Source organism: Curcuma longa, chromosome 21 (genome assembly GCF_044706935.1).
Source record: "Curcuma longa cultivar G26 ecotype Majalengka, Jawa Barat chromosome 21, ITB_CL_G26_1.1, whole genome shotgun sequence".
In the NCBI taxonomy this organism is placed as follows: Eukaryota; Viridiplantae; Streptophyta; class Magnoliopsida; order Zingiberales; family Zingiberaceae; genus Curcuma; species Curcuma longa.
Genome location: NC_133881.1, coordinates 484,484 through 495,400, shown reverse-complemented (window position 1 = coordinate 495,400; position 10,917 = coordinate 484,484).

Here is a 10,917-nt window from a genome sequence, read left to right as displayed (position 1 = left end):
AGAGCAATGAACGAAAGTAGAGAGTTCACAATTCACAGGATCACAGATTCCTTTCTGTCTCCAATCCTTGAATCGCTCTCCACTCCTCCATCCTCCTTTTATCCTTCTTTTCTTCTGCTCATGCAACCGTCACCTGCTGAACCATCTGAGCCCCTCTGAGCCCTCCTGCACACTGAGATCATCCTCTCCTCCCATTGGCAGGTTAGTTCGGTGGCCGCCTGAACCATCTGAGCCCCACTGAGCCCTCCTGCACACTGAGGTCATCCTCTCCTCCCATTGGCAGGTTAGTTCGGTGGCCGCCTGAATCATCTGAGCCCCTCTGAGCCCTCCTGCACACTGAGATCATCCTCTCCTCCCATTGGCAGGTTAGTTCGGTGGCCGCCTATTACCGTTTATCCAGAAAACGGATATCAGACAAACTGGCCGAATAGAAAGCCAACTCTGACTTTCTCTGTTCTTTCATTTGAAAATACCTGCAAACTCATAGATCCATTAGTATTCACAGGAAATAGCAGAAAGCACTAGAAAACAAAGATATTCGTTCTTCCCTAAGCCAGGGAGAAATACTAAGGAACTTTCAATGACTTCTCCCATGTCCTGGGTATAATGCTTCCATGTCCCGGGAAAGATGCTTGGTTGATTTCCATATCCCGAGTACTTTTTCTATGTCCCGAGCAAGGTTCTCCTGGGTTCCCGGAAGAGACACTAGATGCCCGAGGACTTTTTCATGTCCAGGCGTTCCCTGGAAAAACATGTTCATTCTCATACATTCCCAGGCAAGAAACACTAGGACTTGTCCGGGCCAGGAAGCTTGTTCCCGGGCAAGCAACTCTCATCCTCGTGTATTCCCGGGTAAGAAACTCTTATTCTCATGTATTCCCGGGTAAGAAACTCTTCATATATTCCTCATAAGTATTCCCCCGGGTAAGAACCTCTTATTCTCATGTATTCCCGGGTAAGAAACTTTCTCATGTATTCCCGGGTAAGTATTCTCCGGGTATGTATTCCCGGGTAAGAACCTCTTCTTCATGTATCCCCGGGAGAAACTCTAGGTCTTGTCCCCGGGCAAGAAGCACTCATCCTCATGCGTTCCCGGGCAAAAGAACTTGTCCCGGGCAAGATACACATGGTTTCCCGGGATCCCGATAGAGAGCTTAATCGATCAGACAGATGGCTTAGTCGATCAGGCATGCTTAATCGATCAGGTGATCGATTAAGGTAATGCTTAATCGATCAGTGGATCGATTAAATGTCGCTACTTGGTTTTCTCAGAAAGGCTCTTAATCGATCATGAAATCGATTAAACTTGTCCTTAATCGATTGACCAGTCGATTACGGTGGGTTCTGTGGGATATCTAATTTCTCACAGAATGCTCTGTGATCGATCACCAGATCGACTAACCAACTAACTCTTGGTTAATCGATTCACCCATCGATTAAACCAAAGTGAAATCAAAACTCATGCAATCTGATCACTTGGTTAACTTGGGTCTCACCCGAGCTAACCGTATTGGATCATGTATTCAGAGAACAGACTCCCAAGCCTCCTCTGACAATGATCTGGTCCGAAGACAGGCTACCATGCCTTCTCCGACCATAGTCCGGTACAGAGAACGAGCTACCGAGCCCTCTCTGACCTAATCTGGAGAACGAGCTACCGAGCCCTCTCCCACTTCATCCGGTCCAGAGAACGAGCTACCGAGCCCTCTCTGACCTAGTCCGGAGAACGAGCTACCGAGCCCTCTCCGACTCCATCCGGTCCAGAGAACGAGCTACCGAGCCCTCTCTGACCTAGTCCGGAGAACGAGCTACCGAGCCCTCTCCGACTCCATCCGGTCCAGAGAACGAGCTACCGAGCCCTCTCTGACCTAGTCCGGAGAACGAGCTACCGAGCCCTCTCCGACTCCATCCGGTCCAGAGAACGAGCTACCGAGCCCTCTCCTGACCTACCGAGCCCTCCGGAGAAACGAGCTACCGAGCCCTCTCCGACTCCATCCGGTCCAGAGAACGAGCTACCGAGCCCTCTCTGACCTAGTCCGGAGAACGAGCTACCGAGCCCTCTCCGATCTCATCCTTCATTGGTCAATCTGAATATATTGAACTTAATTCTTATACAATTAAAATGAACTTAAATCTGTGTCAACATCAAAACAACAATCGGGACAAACTGCATCAACAACACAAGTAAGTTATCTAGTGTGTTTTGTGAGATGCGGTAACTTAAGTCTATAGGTACATGATCTCTACTTGAAGTATCTAGGCTAAGTCTAAGTTTGACTTTTAATTTTGAAATTAAAATTTTAAAATTAAGTTTTTTAAAGACAAGTATAATTTAGAAAATATTTTAAAAACTAGGTAATAATAGAATTAAAAATCATGAGTTTTGAAAAATAAAAAAAATGTATACTTAGTCTACCAAACACATTCCTAATTGCCTTCTGAATGTGCTAAACTCAGATTTAGATGGGAATTTTATAAATATGTTAGCTAGGTTTGATTTGGACTCAACATAGTCAAGTATAATTTCTTCCTTAGTGATATGGGCTCTTACAAAATGATGTTTGACTTATATGTATTTGGTTCTAGAGTGATGGATTGGGTTCTTGGTCAAATTGATTGAACTGATACTGTTAATTAATACTTTAATGTTATGGTATTTCAAGTTAAAGTCAGTTAATGTGTGCATCATCCAAAGTAATTATGTAAAACATTCTCCCATTGCTATGTACTCTGCTTTAGTGGTAGATAATATAACACATTATTGCTTTTACTACACCAGCTGACTAGACATGGACCCAGAAACTGACATCCTTCACTTATACTTTTTATGTTTAGTTTGCAACTAGTATAGTCTGAGTCAGAACACCCTACTAGGTCAAAGTGATTACTCTTAGGGTACCACATTCCATCATTTAGTGTCCCTTTAAAATATCTTAGGATTCTTTTTATTAAAGTTAGATGAGGTTCCTTAACATTTGATTGATACCTAACACACATGCCTACTGCAAATAAAATATCAGATCGACTTACAATTAAGTATAGTAGACTACTTATTATACTCCTGTAATATTTTAAGTCTACTTATTTTTCTTTTGGGTCGCTATCAACATTTATGTTTATTGTTATGGGTGTTTTTATTTCTTTTGAGTTTTCCATATCGAATTTCTTAATTAACTCTTTGGCATATTTGGTTTGATAAATGTAATTATCATCTTTATTTTATTTTATCTTGTTGACAAGCATTACAAATTATATTTTCTAAGGTGATTAGCTTATGTATACCCTTAATTAGACCATTTGACTTATCTTTGAGATGAGTCTAATATGAGTGTGGCCCAATCTCCTATGCCACAGCTTAGTTTCCTCTTGTTGTGTCAATGGATACTTAGTTGAGGAATTTGGTAGGTCAATTTTATAAATATTATTTTTTTCTAATTTCCTTAAGTGTTATTTAGGATTTTCTATGTTCTCAATTGTACATTTTGATTTGGTAAACCTAACTTAAAATCCAGCATCGCATAGTTGACTTATGCATAATAGATTAAATTTAAATTTGTCTACTAACAATACTTTGCGAATAATAAAGTTAAAGTTTAGTTCGATGTTACCTGTTCCGATTACCTTAAGTTTTCCATTGTTTCCAAAGGCAACAGATTCTAAATTCTTGAGCTTTAACTTTGTGAATTTTGATCAGTCTCACGTCATGTGTCTAGAGCATCCACTATCTAACATCCATTGGTCTAAATCTTTATGTTCATACACATAAGATACTTAGTTTAGATCCAATGTAGAGTTAAAAGTAGATAGATCTCACCTAGCTTTCATCTCATTCATTTCTAGATTATCAAATAGTTAATCCTATGGATTGTGTAAAATAGTTTTCAATTATTATCTTAATTAATTGACTTGTGATTATCTAAGATTTGATTAACCTTGAGTTAAATTCAAGTTTAATCATTTGACTAATTAAGTGTGTATTTCAAGAATCAACTTCCAAGTAGTGGCGAGGCACAAGGGTCTTCTTGGGTATTGAAACAACGACCACCTTCTAAGATAAAATTAGTTCAAGAAATTATAAACTAAGCTAATCTAGAAAAAAAACTTTAGTCTAACTAGTTTAGGGTTTGGCGAGGTAGTTTCGGTTAATTCCATTTAGCTAAGTAAACCAAATAAAGTACTTCTTACCCTATGTGACTACTTAAATTAGGTTTCCCTAGTGTACTATCATCTTGCCCTACCTGGGTACTAATTGGGCAAGTATTAATCAAATTTTATGTCCTTAACTAGTCTCGGTCCAATCTAAGTTCAACAAAAATAAAATAAAATAATACAATCAAACAATTTTTAACTAACATGTTTGATTTCGGATCCCTTGGATCATGACTCCTATTGGGTTTGATCAAATAGTGTATTTGATCCTTGGAAATCCAGTATTGGTTCAATCCAACTGGATTGGTCAGGTTGAACTTTGAAACCCATGCTTGGACTCTGAATTTTTTGGTTTGATTGACTAGAGACATGTAAGACCTATATCTGACTTTGTGTCTAAGCCTAGATCTGTTATACATAGCCCTTTGAGTTATAAGCATTATATTAAGATACTTGGAGCCTGAAGTGAACTTTTTCAAAGATCTTTTTAGATCATCAATCTGAAGTTTCAGATTGGAATTTTCTTCCTCAAATTTGACTTAAGTTGAAATTTCAACCTGAACATTTTCAGTTGACAGACTGATGTTAACTTTCTTCTTGAGAAGTGCTATCTCCTTTTGGAGAGAATTAACTTGGGCATTAGACTTTGTCAGTTTCTTAGTTAAGCAATAAATTGTAGAATACAAATTTTCATTTAGGTTAGTACTTACAGCGCTATTGGAACCTTCTGAACTGAATATAAATCCATAGCTTGAATCTGATTTAGCTTCTGACTCCATGTCTGATTCGGTCTCAGTCTCCGTGATTTTCTCTCTTGTCGGGAGAGCTAGGAAGCTCGTGTTTGATTCCTCCTTTGAGTCTTCTGAGGAGGACTCATCCCTGATGGCCTTGAGTGCTTTCTTCATTGTTTTGCGCTCCTTCTTTTGATAAGGGCAATCAACCTTGAAATGCCCTTTCTCATTGCAACCGTAGCAAGTGAGTTCAGTCTTGTTGGTGGGTGTGTTGGTTGAGCTTGCCTTTTAGATCATTTTCTTCATCTCAAATCTCTGAACTATGCGCTTTTTGTTGAACATTTTCCAAACTAGATTGACTAGTTTGGTAGCAACCTTGTCGTTGCTTTTTGAACCTGATGAATCTTCAGATTGTTCCTCAGTTCGTCGCCTTTTTTCTCCTTGGTTTGACCTGTAATAAGAGCAATCTCTTTCTCGACAAGATTGACATTAGTCTATTCATGCAACTCAAATTCAGAAAAGAGTTCATCTAATTTAATTTTTGAAAGGTCCTTGGAGACCTTATGCGCATCAATCATTGATGCCCACAAGGTGTTCGTAGGGAACGCTTTCAATGCGTACCTTATTACATCTCGGTTCTCCATGGATTTTCCTATGGCATGGAGTCCATTGAGTAGATCTTGAATCCATGCATGTAGCCCACTCACGAATTCGCCTTCTTGCATCTTTATGTTGTATAATTTGTTTAATAGAAAGTCGCACTTGCTCACTTTGGTGTCTGACGTCCCTTCATGTAGCTCGATGAGTTTGTCCCATAAGTTTTTCGTGCTTATGAACGGACCAATTTGATTGAGCTCTTCCTTTGTTAAATCACATTGGAGTGTTTGGGTTGTCTTGGCGTTAGCCTCAATCTTTCGCTTTGTGATTGCGTCCCACTTCTCGCAAGGCTGTGGAATGCCATTGTTGTCTGTTGAAAGTGTGAATCCCATCTAGATCATAATCCACATTTCCACCTGCATTTTGAGGTGGTATTTCATTCTACCCTTCCAATACATGAAGTCTTCTCCAGAGAATACTAGAAGTCTGGTGGTGTTATAGCCTTCTTGATGGACCATTTACCTTGCACAAAAAAATAATAAAAAATTATACTAAAACTTGATCTTAGATTAGTAGTGAGGGAAAAGTAAAAACCAAAAAAGAATTAAATTGAAAAAAAATTTTAAAAAACTCGATTAGTGGTGGCACTAAAATCGAGCACCCCTTGCTTTGATACCAATTGTAGGATCGAGTAAGAGCGCTAGAGGGGATGAATAGTACTTTTTCACTTTTTCACTCTTTGAATAATTTGTGCATAAAATAAAAGTATACAATATCAGAAACTGCAATGGAAATAATAACGATGAACACTTTTATTTTTACTTGGTTCACAGTCACAAACTGCTAGTCCAAGGCCCACGATCCGTGATCATTTTCAACAGAAAATTCACTATAAAAACTCCCCTCTCACGAGAAGAAGTTTGTCGCTTTTACAAATATGTTAGGATCGATAAACTTATACTATTCTTATTTTTTAAGTACAAAAAGAAACAAAAAAGATCACCAATTGAGAGTAGACTTATAGTAGTCGGTGCAGCTCCACGACGTTACGATGACGTTCTGGATCGGATGTTTGTGCGCAGGAAGTCGTCGTAGAAGGTATTGAATTGATGTTAGGTTTTCCCCTCGCAGCTACTTATAAAGCCTGATCCAAGTGCCTAGAAGTCTTTCCGAGCATCTCTACGTCATCCCATCGATCTACTTTCGATGCTGACTTGGCATCTTTTGGGCACTTGTATCCCTTCTAGGTGCTTGGATGCTAACGTGGAGGTTGTTGGATCAACTTTGACTCTGCAATGCCTTATCCAGATCTGGGCACCTGGAGGCTGAGGTGTCCCGACCACTAGGACTCTACCACTTCATAAGCCTTGCTGGCCCGTTCGACTGATGTCCAATTGTCCTGGATCCCTTTCGGGTGCCTAGACCGTTCAGTCACCTGGATCTAGATAAGGGTGTCTAGAACACAAAGTTCCAACCTCTCCTTTTCTGCTTTACAAGTTAATTCAGAAACAAAATAACAGGAAGGAAATAACTGTTTGGTCTTGACTTTAGGTTTCTAGTGAAACCCTAAGTTAGACTGACGCCTATTGTTCCCCTTACCAGGAATGCGTCCTCACCCACTCTACTTAGGAGAATTTACATTTGTCAACCAGGTCTTCCAGATCTGTTGGACTTTTGCTTAGTCTTGATCCTTGACCCCAGGTCTTCCACTGCTAAATGTCTAATCCTCCAAATCTATCAAGACTTTTTGCCTAGTGTTCTGATCTACCAAGACTTCCTACCCAATCCTTCAAACTAGGTCTTCTTTGCTCAGTCCTCCAAATCAGGCCTTCCTTATCCAATCCTCCAAATCAGGACTTCCTTGCCCCGTCCTCCAAACCAGGTCTTCCTTGCTCAATCCTTCAGATCAGGACTTCTTTTGCCTAGCTACAACTAGGAATTTCTTATGCTACCTGCACACTCAATTTTGCTCATTAGTTCACTTCTCAAACTTAACTTGAACCCTTTGCCATTATCAAAACTCAAGTTTGATCATTTGGTACTCCCTGCACCAACAGATAATATTATGTAGAAGGTATATATGGTGTCCAATCTGTTGGTGCAGTTTGCACTAACGGTCAAACTCAAGTTTTGATAAATGATAAATAGGTTAAAGTTAGGTTTGTTATGGGTTTAGCCTTCTTACTAAGTGTGCAGGGTTGAAAGACTTAGAATCAGACACCAGGCTAAAGTCCAGGATGGTTGAGTCCTGGTAGGAAGTCCAGTTGGGTCTGCGGGGTCTGACAACTGGCTGAAGACCAAGTTGGTGGAGACTTGGCAAGAAGACCAGGGTGGTTGAGCCTTGGCAAAAGACCTGGTGAGTTAGAGAAGTCTAGTAAAGCTGCACTAAGGTAAGTAAAGCAGGTCACTGGAGGAGCAAACCAGTGAGGACGAGTTCTATTTTGGAACTTAGGCGCGGTCCAACTTAGACCCATTTGGGTGATTTAAGTTGAGGCCTAGTTAGATCCTGGTCTGGATTGACAAGATCTAATTAATTTTGAAAATTTTATATTTTAGTACATTATTATTATACTAACTCTATTTTATAGGGTTTATTTGGTATATGGACTAAGTTAATTTTGCAAGTGAACTCTACAAAATTAATCCTCATTATTCTTCATTTTGCTAATCTAAAATTTTATTAAATGATAAAATTATTCCTACCTACAATAAATATTTAAGGAGGATAAAATTTCTTATAAAAAATATTATTTGAATTATTCTTTGATCCTAGATAAGATCACTAGCAAGGTGTAGATCAAGTTTTACCTTTTTTTAAACATTTACAGATCTAGATAAACTCAATAGTGCCTATATAAAGCTTCGATCAGTGCATGAATTATATAGCTTCGACCAATGTCCTCCTTCTGCAGCGGCCCAAGCTTCGACACGACCATGTCCAACTTCTGTCGGAAGATCATGCCAACATCCGAGCTCGTCTAGAATTTTCTACGTGTTGGGTAACGAAGAAATTTTTAATTTTTATTTTCTGCACTTATTTAAAATTTGAAAGTGTGGGGTTGTCACACTTTCAATTTATTGTATTCACCTACTCTACCAGAGGTTTTTCTTCTGGTAGAGAGATTTAGTAGATTGCCCACAAGAAGGGTCCAAGGGACCTGGGCCTTCGAGTAGGAGTCGCCAAAGGCTCCGAACGAAGTAAAATCTTCGTGTTTTCTTGTGTTGTGATTTGTCGTATTTCATTTTTCTACTGTGCATGATTTTTGATGTACTTAAAAAAAACTAAAAGTCACGTGATTCACCCCCCCCCCCCCTCTTACATACACTCGATCCAACACAATCCTATTATTGAGACACATAGGCACAGTTATAATCACATGACAACTGACAGAGACTCTGATGTTGGTTTCTTATATCTAGCACCATATTGGTGTTGGTCTTCGAAAACCAGCACCACTGTCTGATAAAAGTTTAAAATCATTTTGAGGAACACTAGGAGGACTTTGAATCAATCAATGAGGGCATATTCGGATTAATGTTTACCTAATTGGTGTTGGTCTTCGGAAACCAACACCACAGTTTTGTTGAAAGTTTCAAATCATTTTAATCACTGTTGAGAATGTCTTAAACAGTAAAGGAGGGCTTATTTGAACTCAAGTTCACCTAATAAATTCATAGGAATTAGAATGTGCCCGCTCAGAGCTCTCTAAGTCCATCAATGGATTTTAATCAAAACCCATTGATGGACCTAGGAGACTTGGATTTCTAAAAAGTTTACATCTAATGGAAGAGATGAGTATGTAGAAGGTATCTATGGTGTCCATGTCTGGTTTTAACATCCCATAAAGTTAATTTAGATACGTTATATGTATGTGTTAATTGCTTTGAGTCATAAACTTTTAAAAACCATCAAAAACCTAGGCATATAAAGACTATAGACTCCTAAGTACTTTAGAAACATATATCACTTGGAATGAGTCCGATTAGAGCTCTCTACGTCCATCAATGATTTTTGATCTAGGGTATTTGGATTTTTAAAATTTTATCATGAAATTTTATCAATATGAAATGGCTAAGTCCATCAATGGATTTTAACATTTAATGGAAGAGTTGAGTATAGATAATGAGTATGTAGAAGGTATCTAGGGTGTCCATGTCTGATTCCAACATCCCATAAAGTTAATTTAGATACGTTATATGTATGTGTTAATTGCTTTGAGTCATAAACTTTTAAAAACCATAAAAAACCTAGGCATATAAAGACTATAGACTCCTAGGTACTTTAGAAACATATATTACTTGGAATGAGTCCGATTAGAGCTCTCTACGTCCATCAATAATTTTTGATCTAGGGTATTTGGATTTTTGAAGAAATTTCATCAATATGAAATGGCTAAGTCCATTAATGGATTTTGACATTTAATGGAAGAGTTGAGTATAGATATAGTGTAAATTTACACAAAATCAATAGAGTGCTGAATTTAAATCATCAACACCAGAGTGGTACTAGAACTTAAAAAGTTTAGAACTTAAATGGTACTAAAATATAATGTTCAACACTATTGTGTTAGAGTTTCAAACTACTATACATCTTTTAGGTTTTGAAATTCAACATAAAGTTGTAAAAAACACTACTAATAAGTTGTAGAAACTTAAACCTCTAAATAGATAATATATTTTTTTCATTTGCTAACCATTTAATATCTCATATAGAAAACTAATCACATTATAATCAAATGATTAATTTAGTTTATAAAAATCTAGACTACATATAAATGGAAGGGGGAAATCATAAAATAAAATTTTCTATTGTAAACGATATAAATAAACAAATTAATCAAAAACATACGTGAAAAAATTTTGAAGAAAATCGATGAAAAAATACTGAGCGAGCTACTATACTGAAACTTTCTTTGGAGAATAATCAGCTTTCAAAGTTTGAGCGACGTTGAAATTTAGATCACCTTTTAGGATTTACTCAATTACTCTTCCTGTCAGTATTTTTATTCTATTAAAATCTCATCGGTATTTTGTGATGGTACAGGGTGCGTATAAAACATGAAAAGGTAAGGTAAGCACGGAGCTCAACCATGTCATCCGAACCAACAAATAAATGTTTAATTAAAATATAACTCGAATGCATTAGAAAATTGTGAATAAAGTAAGATTGTGGGAGGATAAAATCGAAATTAAGTGCGTTTTTTTTAGAATTCTTAAATTTGAGTGTGTGTTTTTTTTTTTTTTTTTTTTTTGAGCAAAATCAAACTTGAAATGCGGAATTTATCAAATTTTATAAGTTCAATTAGCAATTGACAGTTTTTTGTAAAAAACAAAGGGCCTAATTGAAAATCTAGATGATAAACCATTCTCAACGCCGACAAATGTCAGTCATTCCGTTGTCCCCCAAAACTATAAATCCGCTAAAAGCTTCCAATGCGAT